At 38.2% G+C, this 23,665-nt stretch overlaps 1 protein-coding gene across 1 annotated transcript in view; it reads right to left on the minus strand.

Annotated features, from left to right (window-relative positions):
• Ntan1 (N-terminal amidohydrolase 1) overlaps positions 1-23,377 on the minus strand; it is a 434,508-nt gene extending 411,131 nt beyond the window's left edge. The window contains exon 1 of the mRNA XM_081753962.1: positions 23,182-23,377. The gene's annotated coding sequence lies outside the window, so the exon portion shown is untranslated. The remainder of the gene's footprint in view (positions 1-23,181) is intronic.
• Between the last annotated feature and the right edge of the window lie 288 nt (positions 23,378-23,665).

A 23,665-nucleotide genomic window follows, 5' to 3' on the forward strand; every position in this document is an offset into this window, starting at 1 on the left:
TTCAGGTTAAAATGGATACACGATAGAACACAACAAATAGGAATTAAGCGTTTCAAATTAGGGATTTTTTTTTTAGGATTTAGATTTCTGAGCTTTCTCATTTATGGCCATTTAGCCCGTCACGTTTGAGGGATGCCGTCCCTCGGCGAACACACTATCCGGGGAAAGGGAATCAAGGAAGCGGCCTCGGAACTATAAGTTGGGTACGACACCAGCATTTGCTCGGTGTGAATCAGGAAAAAGCATCTTATACTTTTTCGACCGAGTGCACCCACCGGGGAATCGAAACCGGGATTGCTCGTACCGAAGACGAGAGAGTTAGTGACTGCGCTACGCGGGGCCACGCCGTATCAAATTTGCTTAGAAAATAATCAACCCTATTCTCTTAATAAATCATGCAGAAGAAATATACAAAACAAGTGAGTTTGGTTACATAGCATGAAACTTTGGTATACTTCCAACCTATACGAATTTAACACTCACATTTAAGGTTGGTTTAAAGGGACAAGTTTTGCCGATAGATGGCACTACAGTCTTCGTATCTCTCCCATGTATTTTTTTTATCTTTCACGAAAATTCATGATTTCTCTTACAAATTTCAACCTACAGACTTCAAATTTTTTAGAAAAGGAACTTCATAATCTTTCGAAGGGAATAATCCGTGCCGATTTTTTATTTAGAATTTTATTCATTGTTGAAATGACTTGATTGTTGAAATGGATATTCAAACCTTTAGCAATGGAACTATTTCAACAATGAAGAAAAACTTAAATAAAACATCGGCACGGATTGTTCCCTTTAATAGGTTATGAAGTTCCATCTCTAAAAATTTGAAGTCTCTAGATTGACATTTATAAAAGAAATTGTAAATTTTCGTGAAAGGTAAAAAAATACATGGGAAGGATACGAGGGCTGTAGTGACATCTATCGACAAAACTTGTCCCTTTACACTAACCTTAAAGTAGTACAACTATAGCTACTGGTCGCAACAGAGAAATAAGATAGAACCTCTTTTCTAGACGCTAAATCCATATCAAAAAGTAGGGATGCGCACGAGACAAGATTTGTGGCTGTCTCGTCTCGAAAATGTACTGTAAAAGTGATGTTTCGACTCGAATTTTGTCAGGAAAATCCTGTCTCGACTCGTCTCGTGCGCATCCCTATCAAAAAGCCATTACTCGCTCTCTCTCTTACTGTTTTACTTCTACGGAGATTAACATTGAAACTGAAAGTGCTAATTCATGCCTACCAATTTCAGTTGTAATAAAGGAACAAAAAATTAAATGAAATCTTTAAGTTTTACGTCCCACGGTTATGCCGGTTAGGCTAAAGGAGACGGTGATCATGAGAAATGAATGAAATGGTGGAATGAAGGAAATGGGAGAACCCGGAGAAAACCCATGAGCACGGTGTTTGTCCACCACAAAGTCCACATGGCGCGAGAAATACAGCAATAAAATCAGATGATAAATATGTGCTTGCGGAATGAATCCATTAAAAAAAAAAAAGCTTATCGCAATCTATTTAAATTTTATCCATTACGTGACTCGTAACCAATTTTGACCATTTCCGGTTTCAACAGATAGGTAGATAAAAAGTCGAGAGAAAACTCATTCTTGGGACCCTGAATTTGTCAAAGGAAAAGCTTTCGATATTTCTTACTGTTTTTGCTCTATGGAAATAAGTACTGAAGCGGCGATGGTAGGGTTGCCAACTCTGGAAAATAAACAAAACGACACCCCCTCAAAATACCCTATGATATAGATCTAAATGTGAAGTATCTCTGTTCAGACCCATCCACGGGAAGGAAATGTATTATCGTAAACAGAAACAAAAGTGCATTAGCACCTGTATTCTGCTTATCCTTAGTACACTCACTAATAAGCTTAATAGATACATTGTGCTATAAATGAGAAACTGACATTGGTATTGATCATTTTATTGTATTTACCAGTTACTGCCACTTCTTTAAAATTATCGAAACAGACGAACAAAAGTATATTAATCTTTAGGTGACAATTTTGGATTGCGAAAATGAAATTTATTCCTTAAATTTATACCGGTATATCAACTACACGAAATTGCTTTAAAAGGTCCCTTTTCACACTCAATAAACGTATAAAATTTCTTACAGTAAATTTCAAATTTTCCCTGATAGAGTCCCTCTCATCTCTTTAAAATTATCTAAGCAGATGAATCGTTGAGAGATGGTGAAATGTGATAGTTGTGGATTTACAGAATAAAAGTTACTTTTTGAAACTATATTTCGAACTAGATACAGATTTGGAAAAAAAAAATCGGTCATAAAGGGGCTGGTAAGAATTTTGTACCGGTCACCGCCAGGCCGGTAGCCAGCCCAAAAATGTAGGGGGAGCCCGACTGAAGTTAGGGAGCGGGCGATCTAACCATATTATAGTTCATTTGCAAGCCTATCGTGAAAATTTTAGGGGCCCAGCAAAATTTTAGGGGGACCCGCTCCCTAGACCCCTGGATATGGGCTTGTCACCGGCTTTAATAATAAAAAAAACAATATTTTCGACCAGGCCGGTGAAAAACCGGCCAGTTGGCAACCCTGGGCGATGGTGAAGAAGTGTTTACTGGTTTCAAGCTACATTTTATCATAGCACAAGTGGGAATTGCCATAAAAAATTATTGATAATCAGGTCTGTAGCAGATGGAAGAAATAAAAAGTGGGCCACATTTCCAGGGGCACTGGTTCGGAATAAGAGGATCACATACATGAATGGTCAGGCACAAGTCCTGACTCTACGCCACGTACTTTTTTTTCTGTGAGGTTGGATCAAGGAGGAAACCTATCGAATAAAATCTCGCAAATTGCAAGAATTGAAAAACATCATGTTAAGAAATTTTCCGGAGAATTTCCCTCGAAACGCAATATCAGCTTCTCTGCAATCTTCATTAGTCACTCACTCAGGATAAATATCAGCAAAATTGTGCTCCTGATCCCTCAGAGAACTTAGAATATTATAAAACAATAATTTAGAGAATGCATTAAAAACTGTCCGAACTATGGCCATTTAAAATCATAGAGTGACTTTCCGCCCTGCACCACTTCCGGTTTCAGTGTTGCTCTCTATAATAAGAAATATGTTTTGATATAGAGATTGGCCGTCCTAAGAAAATGTTTCAGCAGCACCTCATCCTTCTAATCAAATCGAAAGTGATGGAAATCTACAGTTTCCGGTTTCAACACTGATTGCCATTGAAATAAAACGGCCATAGATAGCGAAGACTGTCCTTTCGATATGAATTCAATGTCGGAAGAATAGCTTCTATCTCTATTAAAACTGTTGACTCCCAAACGGTAATAGTAGGTGATAGACGGATTCAGGATCCCAAGAATACGTACAAACGCCACCATGTGCTCGTATTTGTAAATAACACCACATGCATCCCTAATACAAGCAGACGACAGGAATCTTCGTCACATGATAGAAGAGGAACGCCAGCGCTACCGCTACCCAGGAACGGCTATAAAATCCCGAGTATCACAACAACCGATATCGGTTTTGGCTGGTCAATTCCCCTCTCTTAGCTTGCAATGGAGCTCTGAGATATCCTTATCCTATCCCAGAACTCTTAGAGATCTGACTTTCCTTTCCCACTTAGCTTGCAGCGGAGCTCTGAGAGATTCCTGTCCACCAACTACCCACCTTGCACTGGAGCTTCGTGGTTTCCTTTCCTGAGGAGCTTTGCGGTATTTAGACCTTTCTCTGCTCGCAGAGGAGCACTGACAATCCTCCACCTCGCTCAGCTTGCAGCGAAGTTTTGTGAGGAATCTTTTCCTAGGCTGCCTAGGTCTTGGGATACCTACTTACCCTAAGTATTAGTAAACTTATTTAGTGGAATTGTATTATACTGTTTTATACAGGGAGCTTTATAATAAAACTGACTGTGGGAGAAAATTGATTCCTGTGCGTAATTGATCTACCTTTTAGCTGCTTTAGCAGAATTGTCCATGGTGGAGGCGCCGGGTATGGATCCCGGTATCATCTGTTACAACTGAAAGGGATAGATCTACCACTTCCAGTTTCACTATTGACTCCCATAGTTTGGAATAACATTGAACTCCCGCGGTTTCAAAACGTAAAACAAAACTCAGTCGCTATTTGTAATATGTTTCTCCCGTCATGTCATTAACGAGTATGGTGTCTAGTCGTTTCCACTTTCTCAGTTCAGTGATATCTTGGAAATTTTGACAGCGGTATTGAGTCTCACCATCATTTTCGTCAGGCAGACTAGTGACTACAGCCTTACTATTTTATTTGAAAAATGATACGAAACCTCGCCTGACGTCTGACAGCGGTATAAGCACAATTTTACTATACTTGGATGGGCGACCATTGGAGAAAACCAGATGATGGCAGTGCGACGTTCACCCACTGTCTTCACAATAATTCGGTAGCTTCTTGAATAATAATAATTCAGAGCATTACACAAGCTTGTAACCAAGGCACCGCGTAGCGTAGTCACTCTCTCTCTCTCTCTTTCTCGTATTTGGTGCAACCGGTCCGAAGTTCGATTCCCGGTGGGGACAATAGGTCAAAAAAGTGTAAAAGTATTTTTTCATGACAACCATCTTAAGTGAAGTTTTCCAGGATTTTTCCCATTCACATCAGGCAAATGCCGGAATGGTACCTAACATTCATGCTCCTTCCCTTTCAATCGCTAAGGGACGTCACTCTCATACGTGACGGGTTAACATAGCCATAGATGCCGAAAGCCCAGAAATCTAATTCTTAATGCTAACAAGTTTGTGACCAAGAATAGCACTCTGTCTAATACTAATGTATAATATATACTACGCATACAAAACACCCATGCTTAATCTATTGGCCACCAAGGGAACGCTATCCATGTTAAGCAAAGTATTCTCTATGCTAGTCTTGTGGCTAGATCGCGTACCTGTGGTGCATGACGTCCTGGGTTCAATTCTTGCTGGGAGAGCGTCAAATGCACAAAAGTAGCTCGCCCAGGACGCACTTTAAACTGTAGGTTTTGTCCTATATATGTAGCTTGAATGTTGTCAAGGGACGTACATCTAGAATTCTTCCACTTTTCTTCTTACTGTGTTTCGAAGCGTCCATATTCAGGTTTCTAATCCACTACGAATCATAGAAACCCATCATTGTAAACATTACATTCATTTTACGTAATAAGTTTTCAAGAACATGAAACTAAGCTCTGTCTGTGAGGTAATTTTTCTTCCATACATTCTAAAACGTTGTTCGCATACCAAAAACGACATGGAAAACCGCACGCACTCACGTCATAAATTATCCCAGCGCATGCTTTCGTATGTAAAACAGCATTCGTATCCTAAGTCAAAACTCCGCCCAGCTGTCCAAAATCATAAAAATCTTCTCCGGAGCATCATCAGCACTGAAAACCCTGTCGTCGTCTGAAACGACGACTCCATGACGAGAGCGCAAAATGCTCGTTTGTCTTAGTTCGTCCGAGAATTACTCTTCTCTGCAACGAAGCCCTGACCAATGCGACTGACCCCTGACACTCTGCCAATCTATCTTGTACTATGCATGGGGATCTTAAAATTAACATCGTGTATTGACTGGCACACACGCCCACCGGAGAACACATGATCTGCTTCCCTTAGGAAAGACTTATTGCACTTCCGGAGAACAAATATAAACATTCCTGCATCGTTTTGTCTAAATTTATTCATGTCATTTAATATTCACACAAATCTCAACCCGAATTATATGGCTTTGTGTTTAATCTTCAATCGTCAAAACTGCGACTTTTTGCATACTTCATTTTACCTGAAGCATGAGGAAACCCTAAAAAGAAATAAATTACCTTTTCAGTACGTTATTGTCGAAAAGATCTAACAATACAAAACAGTTTGTGTAGCACAAAAGACGTAATAAGAAAAGAAAGAATTTTCTTGTTTACATTTATTTCTTCAAATCTGAACACAAGTACAGCATAGCCTTGGTAATTTGAGTTGGATGGGACCAAGTATACCTTGTATTATCGAAAACTCTTATTATGCGGAAGGGGAGGCGGAATTTCAATTAAAAAGATTTTTCTTACAAGCATAGGGAGTAAAATAAACTACAGCTCATTTATTTTTAAACTAACTCAAATTTGTAAGCATACATAAACACAGCATTACATTACCATTATTTAACGGATTCATACGATCATAATGCATAAATAGCTTATATTTTTCATATCTGTAATTTCTTGCTCTGTATCTTCATAATATGATTGTGGCATTGGGGTTTTATATTTCCCATCTAAATGTACTAAAAGTCTTTCACCTGTACTCTAAAACTCTTTCTGTCATAGAATTAATTTTCATGTTATTTCGTAAGCTTTGCCATTTTGTAAATCATATAATTTAACAGGTATTAAACAATAGTTATTTATTTTTAAAAAAATTTAAGTCAGTGGGTATTGTTGCTTATATCAGAAATAATTACTAATGATAATGTGATATATTTTTTATGTATAAATCTAAAATATGAACATATTTAATGTAAACATACCTCAAATATAAAATATAAACATATGGACCTAGATAACTGATAGGTTTGTAATGTTCTCCCTCCCCATTTATTGTTCTATCCATATACGGAGAGGAGGTGAGAAATAACATTTGTAACTGTATATCAGTTCTTTTATGCGCGTATAAAAGAAGACATTTATATACATATATCCATACGACGCTATGTAATCATTTAATATAATGTCTGATATGATACTTTTAAGTTTTATTTTGTTGTGCTTTTTTTTTTATTTTTCGTATTTTCTAATAAACAACATTACACTTTATGTTTAAATTGTATACTGAATTGTCTAAAAATGGTTGTCCCATTTATTTCCTTTCACAAAAATATAAGATCTGACCAAAGGTAACAACTATTCCTAATCTGTGTTCCTGTTTCACCAATATTAATTTTGTTTATCACACACATTACCTGACGAAGACAATATATGTGATAGATAATTCTTGGCTGTAGTAAAATCAAGAAATGGGATTTACTAGGAAAGGATTGGACACGACTGATTATTACGGATTATACAGGGTGTCCAATATACAATGCAACCCGGAGTCTGGGATAGTAGAACTTTTGAACCTGAAGCGATACACAATTAATGGTTATACCAAAATGAAGCCTTGCTCATGCATATATTTTTAAACTAGGAAACAACTACTGAAGTACACTAGGAACCACACAGTGTTGCTAGATGTAGCCAAAGGTGTAAATCTTTTTTTTTTTTTTTTTTTTTTTACGCGTAAACACGTAAATTGACTCATAACATACGTATGGATATTCTGTCGTTAATTTTCAGTTCGTTTAGTTGGAGTAACTTGGAAACTATGGAGCAGAAAAAAGAATTTTTCATTTCCACCGATAACTAATTGGGTGAAGCCTCTGTAAAGGGGGACTAGACAAATCGTAATTTTCATAAATTAATACTCTGACTTGGCAACATTGCTGATGTTTCAGTGCATCAAAAGCTGGGTTAAGGATCTGTCTACATTATGCAATTCCTGAAAACAACGAAAAATAAACTTTGAATTTATCATGATAAAACTTTTACTTACATGCACCCGGCAACACTTGATGCATAGAAACATCAGCAATGTTGCCAATTTAGAGTGTTAATTTATGAAAACTATGATTTCTCTAGTTCCCCCTTACAGAGGTGTCATCCAATTAGTTATCAGTGGAAATGAAAAATTCTTTTTTCTGCTCCATAGTTTCCAAGTTACTCCAACCAAACAAATTGTAAATTAACGACAGAACATCCATATGTATGAGTTATGAGTCAATTTACATGTTTTGCAAAAAAATTGATTTACACCTTCGGCAACATCTGGCAACAGTGTGTGGTTCCTACTATACTTCAATCGTTGCTTCCTAGTTTACAAACATATGCATGAACAAAGCTTCATTTTGGTATAACTATTAATTGGGTATCGCTTCAGGTTCAGAAGTTCTACTATCTCAAACTCCGAGTTGCATTGTATATATTGGACACCCTGTAGTAAACTATAAATGCGACCAACAAAGTTCTATCACTTTTCACCCACCACCTTCGAACATCGATATATCACCTAAGACGTAAGTGGAAGATCAAAAATAGTCTCCATTAGCATCGACGATCTTCTGCCAACGTTCTGGAAGGCCATGGATTCCATCGCGGTAGAACTTGGTGGGCCGTGAAGCGGAGAAGATATCAAGAGCATTTTGCACCTCTACAAGGGAATTGAACTGGTGTCCTCTACGGTGATTGTCCAAGGAATGGAACAGGTGATAATCGGACAGTGCAATGTCCGGAGAGTATGACGGATGCAATACGGTAGTGTTTCTTAAGCAAGGCGTAGAATGAAGCCCCGGGTGATCCTAGCCACGTGGGTCTTAGCGTTTTCCTGTAACAGGGAGGCCCCTTTGCGACTCAGAATTGCTGGCTGCAGAATTTTGAGTTTTTTTTCTTGAACATGGCTCAACTGCTGATAGTGCACAGTTGCATTGATGCTCTGACCAGCTGGTAACAGTTCCTGATGCACGATGCCATAAGCATTTCATCAAATACACAGGAGGATTTTCTTGATACATTGCTGGTTTCGATTGTTTTGAAACTGGTTCATGGGATGCTAACCAATGATGACGGCGCCATGGAGTTTCGTACCGACGAGACAGCAAAGAAACAGGTTGCCTTTTTTCTCGGAGTCAAATCATGTGGGACCCATGGACCCAATTTGTAGTGCTTCCCAAGTTAATGGAGTTGCTGCCGAATGGTTTCTCCACTCACACTAAATTGTAGACCCAGTTCCTCACATGTCTCGCAGCGTATTCGCAACACTCTCACTAAAAGCCTGGCATATCTTCCGCCCCGCTGCAGTGACATTTGAGATTTGACCACAGTTTGAAGTCGTACAGCATGCATGTTCTTATGACGCTCTGTGGAGGTGCCATGTTCTCTGTCTTTACGCACGTTCATGGGGCAAATGATCTGCTACAACCACGTAGTATGGTGGACATCCCTACACCAACAACTGACCTTCGCCTTGTCTCCATTCGCATTCAACTCACAGTGTGACGGCCAATTGAACACAGGCCTCCACAAAAAGCTACGGAACTTTCTTGGTTACCTTTATACTTAGAGCTACATTCTCATCAGTTAGCGCTAAAGTCCCACTTCTGATTTTACCCCACTAAAAATCTAATTTCTCGTTTTATGTGCATTTCATAAAACATTGTTTTTAAAATCTCGTTTTACAATTACTTTCTTCGTTTTTGAGTAAATGAATAGTTTGTTATTATTATTATTATTATTATTATTATTATTATTATTATTATTATTATTATTATTATTATTATTATTATTATTAGTTGCTGTTCCGTCCACTGTACTATATAGGTTAAAATCACATTTAATTAAAAGTGTAATTTACTCAATTATTCAAAGACTTCGTTATACAGCAAGTCACATGTATGACATTATTATTAGGACTAGCGTGACGTACAGACTGAGACGTCTGCCGCTTATTATTATTTATTAGTATTATTATTTAGCTGAAATGGAAACAGCAATTACTATAAAACTAAAAATGTACTTGTGATCTATCATTTTAAAATGTTTTTTGTTGTACTTTTTCTTTTATTTAATTGCTTTTGCTTTGAATGAATTATATGGATCAAGTATATGGAAAGTACCAACACAATATAATTTTTATATAGCTACCTACATGTTGAACAATTTCGAAAACTACTTTTCCATTTTCATAAAAATTGTATATTAAACACTGTCTTTTTTTTAAAGTTTAACGTCCTAGCAGGGGTAAAAGAGCGGGGGAACGCCGTCCTCCAACCTCGAAAAAATATGTACGGCGTCCCCTACTTCCTAAAAAATTACAATGGGCAAAGATAGGCTGGGGGAACACCGTGACGTTATGCCGCTACCTACCGTCCCCCCACCTTTTTCAGATCCACTTTTACCCCCTACGTCCTAGGATTAAGTTCTGAGGCTAATGGAGATTGTGACGGTGATAATGAATGAAATGGTGAAATGAAGATGGGAGAGCACCGAGAAAACCCACGCACACGGTGTTTTTCCACTTCAAAACCACTTCGCAAGACCTGGGATCGTACCAGGAAGCCAGAGGTGAGCACTTAATGACTAAAGTACCGCGGCCCATGTTAAAAACTGACTCAATGACTAGGACATTTAAGACTTTCAAATGTTAATAAATTGCTTATTATTAATCAATTATTTCCTAATAATAATAATAATAATAATAATAATAATAATAATAATAATAATAATAATAATAATAATAATAATAATAAATTTAGAACATGTCGCTACTCGATATAATAACATGACTTGGCGTTACTCTCACTGGTCCCAAAAGGGTTAAATACTAAATACAGCCACTTAATATCGGAATTCGGAACAAATTATGATCCTTATATTTTTCTAAACATTTATCAATACAAAATTGGTTCTGTTGTCATTAATGTGACATCAGTAGAAAAAACTTGTATTTTTTTATTCTTTTCCACCCAGAGATTGAATCAAAAGAGCGACGTGGGCAGACACTACGGTGAAATACTCGCTGCTGGACCCGACACACATTCCAGAGCTTTCTTTCCCAGCGCTATGCATTCAAATCACGTCGAACATCCAGAGAATGAGCGCTCGTCCAATGTACTACAAACTGCGCCGTCACAAGACAGCAATAAAATAACAGCCCTGATTCGCCAGTCACCTTAAAAACAATGAATGAGCTTTTAACAAAAACATATTTTCCACTTCCACGACAGCCAAGGATTATAAATTCCTTTCTGCAAAAGGGACTCACAAGTTTTTCGAATCTCAATGATACAACATCCACCAGAAATACTAGATGATCAATTTTATGTAAGGCGTATATTTTTCTATTGCTATTTCTTTCGAAAATAAACATTATACCGAACGTTACCAAAGGTGGATAAAAGCCCGGGACATCCTGCGAATTTTTACGTATTGTACACTCATGTCCAAAATGATTGTCGCATATCTATAACTGTCTTCTTGTAAGAATATAATTTGATAATTATTTTGCAGGGTACTTTTAATACTGATGCTAAGTGTATAATCGGGAAATGTATATTTGTGACAAATTTCATAGGAAAATAATTATAAGTACGAAAATTAGAATGAATAAAACTAAATGTTGCTAAATGGACAAGAAGATTTTATTTTCGTTTTATTGTTCTTATTTACTGCTCTTTCGACATGAAATTTGCCACATACACGTCTTTGCCGATTATATACTATAAGAACATATATACTAACATTATAAGAAATACCGAGCGAATTCGTTATCAAATTATATTCCTACAACATATTTATAGACATGCGACAATAATTTTGGACACGAGTGTACATGCTCATCAGCTTTCCTCCCAAATATTCCCTTTCTTCACAGAACAGAACTTTTCACTTTCTATTTTTGAGATACTTTTCCATCTTCTAAATGAATTTGAAACCAGAGTTTTCATATTTTACGTCATAACGCAATACCAAGATTATGAAAGACGAGACCTACTGTTAACGTGGGTAGACCATCATGCTCCTCCTCCGCCGCACTATGAGCTCCTTCCTGGCTAAGCGGTTAGCGTCAAGAGCGTCGATTTCTCTGTAAATTTGGAGGCGCCCATTCCGATGCAGAAGGCATATATGAGGATTTTAAGACAAATTGCATTCAAATTATGCCAAATATTGTATATTCATAGATACAATGCGGAGGGGCCTACATGAGCTTTGGGGGGCCCAGGTCCCCACGGTCCCCCAGGATCGGCGCCCTTGGTTAGCGTACGCGTCTTTAGTGTGGGAGACCCGGGTTCGATTTCCGGCGGGAGCTCATGTGGTTCGGATTCCACGTTAATCACACTCTAAAAACAGTATAGTTGGAACAACCAGAAGTATGATTGAATGCAGCAATATGGCTCCAGCAATACTCATAGCTATATTCTTAATCATTTAATATTGTCCCCCAGCTATAAGTGAGGACAATAATTTATTAATGGAAATTACTTTTACAGTAGTGGTACTTTTACAGTAATTACTTTTGCAGTAGGAAATTACTTTTATAGTAGTGGTTGATGCTATTTGTTATATACCGGTAATTATCTTGGAAAATATATTTACTTTTTATTATATATTTTAGCGTTTATGTATTTTTCAAATTTTTTGGGTAGATCCGTGCCTACCCGGCATACCGCTAAAGCCGCCACTAGAGAAGAGACGGCCTCAACTGCAGTCTCGTGGGCTACGGGATTTGAGAAAATACTCATGACTTTAATGAAATGGGTTTTCTTAACGGTCTTCTATTACAGAAGGTCGTTCGGTTTCCTATCTGATCGATTTTCAAAAGTATCCTTACCTTTTGAAAAACCTGACGCCACCATCGGTTGTCTTCTATGAGACTTCAGCATTATAGACTATCGTTCGACATCGCAGTTTCCAGTGCAACAAACCAGGTACGAGGAAATGCATGGAAAATCCATTCTATTTCTTTCTTCGAGTTTGCCATAAACAGTGAGAGCAATGTTGTACACGCCGAAATGCGCAGAAATCAACTGGGCTGAAGAGAGGGCTTTTGACAGGAATTCCATGGAAAACAAACGGGGTCAATCCACTTCAAATCACCCAATTTTAAAGAAAATTGTTGCTTAATATTTTTTTTTTATTTTCTTGATTTTTTTAATCATGAGTTTTCTATAGGCAGACAGTCACAAAATAGTTTGAAAAAAATTCTGGCAGCCATTTTAAAATGGCAGTTGGGCAAATTTTAATTAAAAAAAAAAGTTCTCCCCGGAAAGTTTAATTGCCAAGCTATTTTTAGAGATATCAGAATAATTCAAAAACCAGTGTCTTCAGCACGAAATGAACTTTATGTATACATTATATATATTATAGGAGGGTAGCGTTTTTACTGAAATTCACTACTCCATTACTCTAAATGTAGTTGAGTCTCAGTCATATCTTTTAGAGAGATATTCCTATTTGTATAAAGAACATTCTGTAAAAATTTCAGTTGTTCTCATTCAGTTCCTTTTTTAGATATTGACCCGAGAAAATTGACGTAAAAAGGTTTTCGGCAATTTTGTAAAAGCTCCAGAAGAAAAAGGAGTGCATTCTCAGGACTAAAACCTATACTGCAGGTAGTTATATAAGTATTCAACACAGAAATAACATATCATTAGAGAGTCTCCTTTCCTTCATAAAACTAATGGTCTTCAAAATTAACGATTGATACATAAAGAGTTTGACTGACTCTCTTGCATGATAGAAAAATTAAAATAATGTATACATAAAGTTCATTTCATGCTAAAGACACTGGTTTCTGAATTATTCTGATATCTTTAAAAATAGTTTCGTAATTATACTTTCCGGAGATAACTTTTTTTTTTATTAAAATTTGCCCAACCACCATTATAAAAATGGCTGCCAGAAAAAATGGCATATGAATTCTTTTTCAAACAATGTTTTGTGACTATCCACCCACCTATAGGTAGCTAGGGATACGTACGAGTCGAAATATGTATCGAATCTCGACTCGACTCGACTCAAATTCGAGTCAAGGCACTCTAAAATTCGAGACGAGTCAAGACAAATGTATTTCTCGACTCGAATATATAATTTTTAATATTATTTCGAAGAAAGTATTCACTCAGAAACACTCGGCATGAGAATTTCGGAAACTGCAGGATTTGTCGGGTGTTCGAGGAATGCCGTAGCGAATGTCTTCAACAAGTGGCGAAACCATGGGGAAACGACGTCCAAACGTTGAGGAGTTGGGCGCTCCTCACCTCATTACAGATGTCGGACGTCGTAGGCTGGGCAGACTGGTAAAACAGGACAAGCAGAGAACTCTGGCGGAACTAACATCAGACTTTAATGCTGAGCAAAGTGCAATTGTGTCTGAACACACAGTGCACCCAATACTCCTAACGATGGGCCTCCTTAGCCGACGACCCATTCATATGCGAATGTTAACACCACGATATCGGCAACTACGACTGAAATGAACACATGTCCAGCGCCACTAGATCTTCGCGCAGTGGCAGAGCGTTGTGTTGTCTGATGAATCCCGATACCTTCTTTATCATGACGATGGGAGCCTGCGAATCCGTCGTGTTAAAAGGAAACAGCCCCTTAACACCTGTACTGCGGAACGGAGACAAGCTGATGACGACTTAATTATGCTCTGGAGGAACATTCACGTGAACATCCATGTGTCTAGTGGAGCTCGAGCAAGACACCATGACGGCCTAGGCGTATCGTACAGTGCTTGCTGACTACGTACAACCCTCCATGACGACCATGTTTCCCAACGGTAGTGGCATTTTTCGACAAGATAATGCACCATGTCACAAGGCCAGGAGTGTGATGGAGTGGTTCGAAGAACACAGAGACGAGTTCCAAGTGATGAGCTGGCCCCCCAACTCGCCGGATGTCAACACAATCGAACATATCTGGGATGAATTGAACGTGACGTCAGACCGCATCGCCTCCCCACCGGAATTTACGGGAATTAGGCGACCTGTGTGTGCACATGTGCTGTCAACTCTCTCCAGCGACCTATCAAGGATCATTGCCTCCATGCCAGGACGCGTCGCCGTTGTTATCCGTGCCAAAGGTGGACATACTACAGGTAGTCATAATATTCTGGCTGATGTCTTCGTATAATTTAACTCGACTCGAATTTCAAGACGTCTCGTCTTGAATTCGAGCCGAGTCGAGACAGAGTACAGACAGAAACATTTTCTCGAGACGAGTTGAGACAGACTTACATCTTGACTCGACTCGTGCGCATCCATATAGGGAGCTTATGTTTTAAAAAATCATCAGGAAAATGAAAAAAAAAACTGGGTGATTTGACATGAGTTTACCCAACATCGATCTTTTTAGTTAGCGTCCCACGTTATGTGCCAAGACTAAGGAAGACGGTGATGATGAGATGTATAATAATGCTGAAATGACGAAAGTGGGGGAAATAGGAGAATCCCGAGATGGTGTTTGTCCCATTGATGGAAAATCCCTCTTGGCGGCAACAGAGATCCTAGTGTCTACAGCACGTTTCGTTCATTTATGTTTTAAAATGATACGCTGCACTGAAAGAAATTTATTCAGTTACGTAAAGAGATTACAGTAGCTGGGAGTTAGGTTAAACAAATAAGGTGGGTGTAGACAGATTTTTTCAGCTTCTTTCGTTCGGTGAATTGTATGTAGTCTTGCATTATTACGTTACAGTAATAATCAGTTATATAGATTTTAGCTCTATGTTTGATGGTAACAGTTTGTAGCGGTGGAACGGACAAAACGTTATGATAATGTTTTGTGTTTATTGTGGTAGATAATCTAGAAGGTAATAAAAAAGGTTCTTGCAGTTCATAATCGTCAGAAACATACAGACATACAGCGCAGTTGATGTATTCAACGTTAGGGCTCGAAGTAATCTCCATCTACCTAAAGTACCCTTTGCCAACTTCTTGCAGCTACGATGAAACTTGGGAATCTTGGACGTGAAGAAGTGCGTGAGTGCGTGCCGCAGGTCTGCCCCACTGTCGAACGATTTCTCACGAAGGTAGTCGTTTAGCCGAGTCGCTCTTTAGTATCCCTGTTTATTCTTGGCATGTGTGATCTTATATTGTCGTGACCCTTGCGAATAACCAACACTGGCTCTTTGTGTTGCAATGCATGTAGCATCCATTGAAACTGCTGTCAGACATGTCCGCAGTGATGGTGTGGCCTGGTGGTAGGAGTTCATAATGCAGCACTTGGCGACTAGCTCACCAGATAATGTGCATAGTCTTGCAGGAGTACACAGGTGATTTTGAAGTTTGAGGAATGGGATCACGTGGTGACAATCAATGTCTGGTATGCGTGAAAGTGTAATACTGGACCAACCTTTCGTCACTGTGAGTACTCGACCAAATATGGGTTTCTTGCAGTGCCGAGAAAGCAACAACGAACGGGTCGTCACTTGCTGTTCCTTGTTGATGCCGACAATGTTTGGGACCACTTGCTCAATTCGTACACCTTTCATATGTCGTACGGTGAAGTATGATTGTTTGCTTGGAAGCGTTCGCCTAGTTCACTACACGTTTTACTGTTGAATTTCTCTATGGCTGATTTCAGGAACTCGTCATTTGATACCTACAGTCGACCACTACGGAGTTCATCGGATCTCCCGACATGAATTTCTGGAACCAATGCATGGTGATGTGTTCGTTTACTTCATCTTTCCCAATGTCCGAGGTATTCGGGGATTTAATGCGGCTGCTGGCAGAGCCAGCTTAAAGTCGTAACAAGCAATGAAGTACGAGCTCCTTCGGTACCTGCATTTCCCTTTGACTGTGATTGTTGTGCGTGTGCAATGCACCTATATGGGCGCAGATTCGTAGCCATTATCTTACCGACAGAAGGAAGTGGAGACCTCCCTTCTGATTGGTCCCAGCTTGAAGTTTGATCAATGATTGGTCAGTTATTATTATTCGTTCCCTCATCAGCTAACAGCTCATGGAATTGATGGGAACTATCGAATCTATGTTGTATTTTGCTTCTATTCAACTAGACGCGATATCCAATGAGCTGAAATACTGGAATCTTCAGAAGCCTTTCTTAATGTATTCGACTTGGCAGCACGGTTAATAGATTTTCTGCAGTTGCCATGTCACAGCAGAATTATTTCTTTTAGAGACTTCACGATTTTATATATATATATATATATATATATATATATATATATATATACTAGTCCACAGTATGACGATTGTTATTTTAAAGTTAATCTGCGTTATGATCTCTTCTAGTGCAGCTTCTCCAGGCCCAATGTACTCATAAAACACATTCTTTGTATTCCATAAACATTTCCTCCTACAATTTTAGAAACAGTATAGTATTAAGGTTAGTGTAAAGGGACAAGTTTTGCCGATAGATGTCACTACAGTCTTCGTATCTCTCCCATGTATTTTTTACCATTCATGAAAATATCCAATTTCTCCTACAAATTTTAACCTAGAGACTTCATTTTTTTAGAGAAGGGACTTCATAGCCTATTAAAGGGAACAATCCATGTCGATATTTTATTTAGAATTTTTTTCATTGTTGAAACAGTTCCATTTTTAAAAATTTGGATATCTTTTTCAACAATCAAGCCATTTCAACAATGAAGAAATTTTTAAATAAAAAATCGGCACGGATTATTGCCTTCGATAGATTATGAAGTTCCTTTTCGAAAAATTTGAAATCTGCAGGTTGAAATTTGTAAAAGAAATAGTGAATTTTCCTGAAATGTAAAAAATACATGGGAGAGATACGGACTGTAGTGCCATCTATCGGCAAAACTTGTCCCTTTAAACCAACCTTAAGTACAAATCAATCATTACTTCCAAAACACTTGAGCTCGCTTTATTTTGTTGCTTTCCACCGAACTTTTCCGATGACATGCGACGTAGCAGACTGCGCTGGTCAATCAGATGGATTTGACCCCAGAAAAGAGAACCCTTTTCAATTCAGCTGAAAGTAATTTTGATCAACAGGTGGCCCAGACGAAGTTCTAGTTATAGGTAATCTTACCCACATTCCAAATGATTTTTCGTTACATAATGTAAGCCATGAGATGTGACTGAAACAACAGTGTATGTTTATGTAAATAAATATGCCAGTAATGAAGGTAGGGGTTCCCACTGAAAACTTCAGCATGATACTGAGTTTGGTATAATACTTCCAATTACGTGGAAGTTTAGTTCATTCATTAGTTATACAATACGTTGTTAAATAATCACCGTAATTAATTATATCCACACCTTAAACGAGGTATTAGTAGTTAATGTTTTATAAGGAGAAAATAACACAGTCAATTTCAATTTAAAAACACAGTATCCACACATTCAGAGCTTCGTGTTTTTAGTCTACAACTGCAATTGTGTTGCTCACATACAATTTTGGTGTGTGAAAAACATTGAGCAAGAAGTTTTCATCACCTGAGGAAGGCGACAGTATTCACTGAAACAATGTAATAGAATACCACGCATTTTTTGTGTAGGCTGTTTTTCTTAACATCACGTGTCAGGTATGTACTTTAACCTACTAACTAACTGAATCGAAGTTTAAAATGACATGAAAATTAATATTTCTGAACATTTCAAGGGTTTCTCGATAACTCTGTTTGGTAGTTTGTTCTAGAAGCATAAATTTCTTGGGTACCGTTCAATAATTATGCATTCCTATTATAAAAGAAAAACGTCCCAGTCTGTGAGTAACTGTTAGCACTTGCCGCTCTGCAACATGCGCTGCCTGTCTGACGTCCATAGATGGCGCTAGGATGCAGTATATTTGCAGATTTCAAACTATTGTGATGATTTAATTGGAACTTAAAAACTGTATTCAAATTTGCTTACTGGTATTTGAAAATAAGACACGATCATAACCATGTGTTAATATTTATGTCCTTCTGCAATATATATATACAAGGAATGACCAAAAAAAAGAGGTTACAAAGCCTCATTATGGCTTACGTGTGAGACAAAGCTGGAAGATCAACACACCTGATGACAGAGGGCACCCAAAAATAGTCGTTGATGTAACCATAGTTTTTTTTCAATCGCTTATCACAACGGCAAATAAAGTGTTCAATACCATCTGCATAGAAATCCGCCTCAAGTTCTCGTACCCACCGTGAGGCAGCGGTTTTGACATAATTACATGCCAGAAAATGGTGGCAAGCTAAATTTTGCTTTAGAAGAAGGAAAAGGTGAAAGTCATTGGCGCTAGGTCAGGGCTGTAGAAGGGGTGCCCTAGTCTATCTAAGCATATCGTCAGTGGTTGAAGCACTAGATTTCCCGCTGTGTTCAGGGTAGTCATTAACAATATTGGTCCGTCTTTCTTTGAAGGCACGACAGCACTTCCCAACACGTTCTTTGGAAATTTAGTTCTCCCCATTCACCTTCACAATCTAGTTATGAATGTCAGCAGGTGTTGTGTTTTTGACCCACAAGAACCGCACCAGTGACCTCATTTCAACTCTTGACCGCTTTTCCAAACATTGCAGTTTTAGCCTTAAACTGTAATGTTTCAATTTAATTATTTGAAAATGGATAGTGATGAAGCTGCTATCCTGTTTATTATTATGTAAAAGGTCGTAACCATATTTAAATTTGACCATTAACATCTATATAAAAGTTAGTTGGTGGGCCAACTGCAAAAAAGGGTATTATTTATTTAGTTTTCCTCCAAATCAATTGGTAGATTCTGACTCACTTGGTAGTAATTACCTTTCGTTATTTATAAATACAATGTGGATGCATTGCATAAAAACTACAGTTCATAAAACACGAACCAACTTGTGTTAGGTGACTACTAAAAAAGCACAAATGCCATCCAACCGAGTCTGGGCAGGAAAGCAGCAGGGGGCTCCAAGCATAAGCGAGAGTGTTCGTCCGTAGGGAGCGGACTCTCCAGAGACGATGGGTCTCCGGAACGCATGAACGAGGTCTTTAACAACGTCTTACTATAAGTCACAGTACCGGTTCCGGAACCGTGAATGGATCTGAAGGAGATACTAAATGCCAGCTAAAAAAAATATTTTAAAAAAGTACGCAATTACAATTTTTAAGTAAGGACGATTATAACCTATAGTATAGAATGGGTCAAAGACTTGGGGAAACACCTACTAGTAGTAATAATAATTTTTGGTATGGCTAGAGTTTGAAGTGAGTTACTTCCTGCACATGGCTCATCTTCTATTTCCTGATTCTATATTAAAAAAAAGGCCTTAAACTATCTGAACATTTGTAGCCTGTATGAGGAACGTTCTCCATAAGACCTTTCTAACTCTTCGTAAGTCACAGTACAGAATTCGTCATATTTTATGCAAAAACATTGATGGTGCAACTTGCTCAGAAACTTCCTGGTCCACTTTCGTAAGTTATGTCAGAAACACAACTTGGGAGCTGCGGTTGCTCACTGGTAAAGCGCTCACCTCTGACATGTGCGGCCCCTGGTTCAATCCCAGCTCCCACCAAGTGTTTCTGTGGTGGAAAAACAACTTGTGCGTGGGTTTTCCCGGAGTTCTTTTGTTTTCTTCTACATTGGTCAAACCACCATTGTTATCTCATCATTACAATCTCTTTTAGCCTCGGTGCAGAAAAAATGAAATGAAATCCTTAAGTTTTACGTCCCACGTGTATGCCGGTTAGGCTGAAAAAGAGACGGTGATGATGAGAAATGAATGAAATGAAGGCATGAATAAAGTGGGAGGAAACGGGAGAACCCCGAGAAAACTCACGCACACGGTGTTTGTCTACCACAAAGCTCATTTGGCGCAGGCTGGAATCAAACTCAGGACCCAATACACCAGAGATGAACGCTCTACCATTGATCGGTGCAGAACGTGGGAAGTTAAACTAAAAACATCATTTCCGACACTCTTAACAATTGTGTAGCAACTGTGGTGAACTCAAACTTGTATTCAATCTACACCAGAATTACTGCAATTCCAAGTTAAGTGCAGCAAGTTTGTGAACAGTAAATTGATTTGTGAACAAACATCTATTTACAGATCATACTTCTCTTTAACGTCCGACGATTATGCTCCAAGGTTCAAAGAGACAGTCACCATAACAATACATGAAATGAATGGAAGAAAACGGGAGAACTCCAAGAAAACCCACTTGACGGGATGAAAGATTCTAAAAGAATTAATACAATGATAATGTGGGAGGAAACGGAAGGACCACGAGAAAACCCACGAACACTATGTTGCCCATTACATTACATGGCCTGAGAACGGAACACGGGCACTTCGTCCAAGAGGTGAGCGCTCTACCACAGAGTTATCATATGTACCCAGAATGTATTAAGAGACATATACAAATTACAAATATAAGAAATTACTTTTAAAAATTACAAACATATGATAAATACTTCAAATAACCGATTTCGCCTCAAACTAATCCTTCTATACGTGCAAATTCAACGATTTACAAATAAAAAAATGCACGATTCGGCCGTGAATTGAAACGACAACATCTTGCACACATATACGATTTATATTAAAAATACAAAATTGTCTCAATTATATATATATAAACACGACTGCACCAAGAGACAAACTCAGGTATCTGGCACGATAAACCGCTGATCCAAATTCTAATCTTGCCCCACTTACACTTTCTTAACTTTGAATTTCACTGGATGTCACACAACTAGTTAACGTATTTTAAGGTGATTTGTTAAATCTGATATAAAAATATTTGAGTATAGCCCATATGGAACAAGAAAGTTTACGGCTTAGTTTCCGCAGATGAAAGTCACACATAAACTCATGATTTATGTACTTCTTCGGTGAGGAAATCCATTCCTAGTATCTTATAAATTATTTCTTGTAAGAAGGAGTAGCATTCCTGAAGGCCCTTGGTACAGACACACGTTAGGAGGGTTTAACCATTATCAGCATAAATACAGCATCAGGACCTATGTCGTATAAACTACATACCAAAAAGCAACAACCAATCTGTGCTACTAGCTTGTCAGTAAAAAGCAGAAATTGCATTTAACCGAATCAGTGCAAAGATGTAGCACTTAAGAACACACGAGGACAGTGTCTGTAGAAACCAGGCGCGAAATCAACGGTGGGTATGCGCATAAATGAGGATGCTGCAAGAGTAACATGGTACTGTGATTTAGAGTAAGCCGTTGTAAACGTCCTCATTTAAGCGTATACCCACTATAGCTGACACGCCTATGCCCTACGAAAACACCCCTCGTTTCCGCTCGGGTACCCCTGCTGCGCTCCTGCCCTGACTCGGTTAGATAGCATTCTTGCTTTTTAGTGGCCACCTAGCACAAGTTGGTACGTGTTGTATGCACTATAGGTTTCATGTCATAAGTCTGCACAGTAAGTCAAAAGTATACACTCATCACAATTACAAATAACGAATGTAGTTACTACTATGTGAGCTAGAGTCACTACCAAGTGATTTGGGAAGAAACTAAATAATACCGCAAAATGGGTCCTAACTCTACGCTACCCTGCTGTCCTCTTTTAAAGTGCTACTACTTATCGATGCGCAGCTGAAGCGTGTACTGTAAAGTTGATTCTTTGTTCTAACTGCTTGGATAGGTCTTTGCTAGATGAATCACTTCTTTTCAGTCTCATATGGTTAGGTTACCTCTAGGAAATATTTTCGGTTCGAATGATGTTGCGACTAAATGGAGTACGTTCTAGGAGTTACAAATACATCACCATGGCAAGGTTCTAGAACACAGGTCCCCCCTTCCAATTTAGCTGTAATAAAGACCGAAAACAACGTGCACTGCGGGGCTCTAAACCGCCTTCACTCGCTCATCCTCGCTCGGCAATACTATTTGAGTTAAATATTAAACTTTGGTTCAAAAAGCAACCAACCTAGGTACTAACCTATATGGGGGGACCTGTGCTCTACAACCTTCCCCATCACCATTCATAACATGTTTATGTACACGAAGATTTGGGTTAAGTTCCAAAGTTGGGTGTCCGTTTGCAGCAAATTTTTAAAATTTACAGGAAAGATATGGATAATTTGATCGTTTGTGTGCTTGATAATATATAAGAGTGTCGAAAAATCTGTTTATTTGTTATATATAAGCGGTTATAAACATGGGACTATACAGCGAGCGGAGGGAACTACTTGGTGCAAGGTAACCGATCAATTGCATTGTGGGAAAGAAACGAGCATTTATGTTATCAACATGGCGAATGTACAAGGGCAATGAACTAATAGTTTTAACATTTGCGAAGCAATACGTTGATAACGAGCAAAAAGTTTTAAAAGTTTGTGAAGAGCACGGATTAATGAATTTAATAACAAATTGCAGAAAGTGTGGAAAAGGGATAACAGCGAAAAAACGTGGCGAAAGCGGACACCCAACTTCGGAATAAATGCCGAAGATTTAATACCGGATTTTATTTACATTTGAATTCAGCTTACTGATCGTTGGACAGACACACTTTTTATATAACTGAACAGATATATTTACAAAAATAAATAAATAAGCCCTCAGTGGTATCTAGTAGTTTGTAATTAATCAATTAAATCTTGCATTCCAAATTACGCAACCAGTACTACGGTAAAGGGGAACATTACTTACCAACAAAAAAAAAAAAATGTATCCTGAAATGGCTTTCCGCAGTTGATTCTTTTTCAACAGTTCATCTACAATTATTCTTTTACCAGTCTATTTTAACACAAACTTACTAATGTTCTACTACATCAAATTTAACACATTTTAAAGGAAAACACTTAAAATAACAAGTTCGATGTTCATTTGTTTAGTGTTTATTTTTCCACGTTTATCGTCCTTCTTTTGTTTTCATAACATTTCACTATCGGAATGCGTAAAGCATATTTGTGGAGTGCGCGCCGACCTTCACAATTGTATAAAAATAGGTTCTGAAATAGAAATAGCAGACTATCAAGTTACTGTTTAATAAACGATAATCGATTGATGAAATTTCTATATTTCACATCAATAATTTATATGTTTAGCTTTAAATGTACATTGAAATTGAAAAGCTTTGTTCAGGGGCGGCTGCAACTATATGTTGCATGGTTGTGCATGCAACTGGATATTT

Source organism: Thermobia domestica, chromosome 3 (genome assembly GCF_964235325.1).
Source record: "Thermobia domestica chromosome 3, izTheDome1.hap1.1, whole genome shotgun sequence".
NCBI classification, from domain to species: Eukaryota; Metazoa; Arthropoda; class Insecta; order Zygentoma; family Lepismatidae; genus Thermobia; species Thermobia domestica.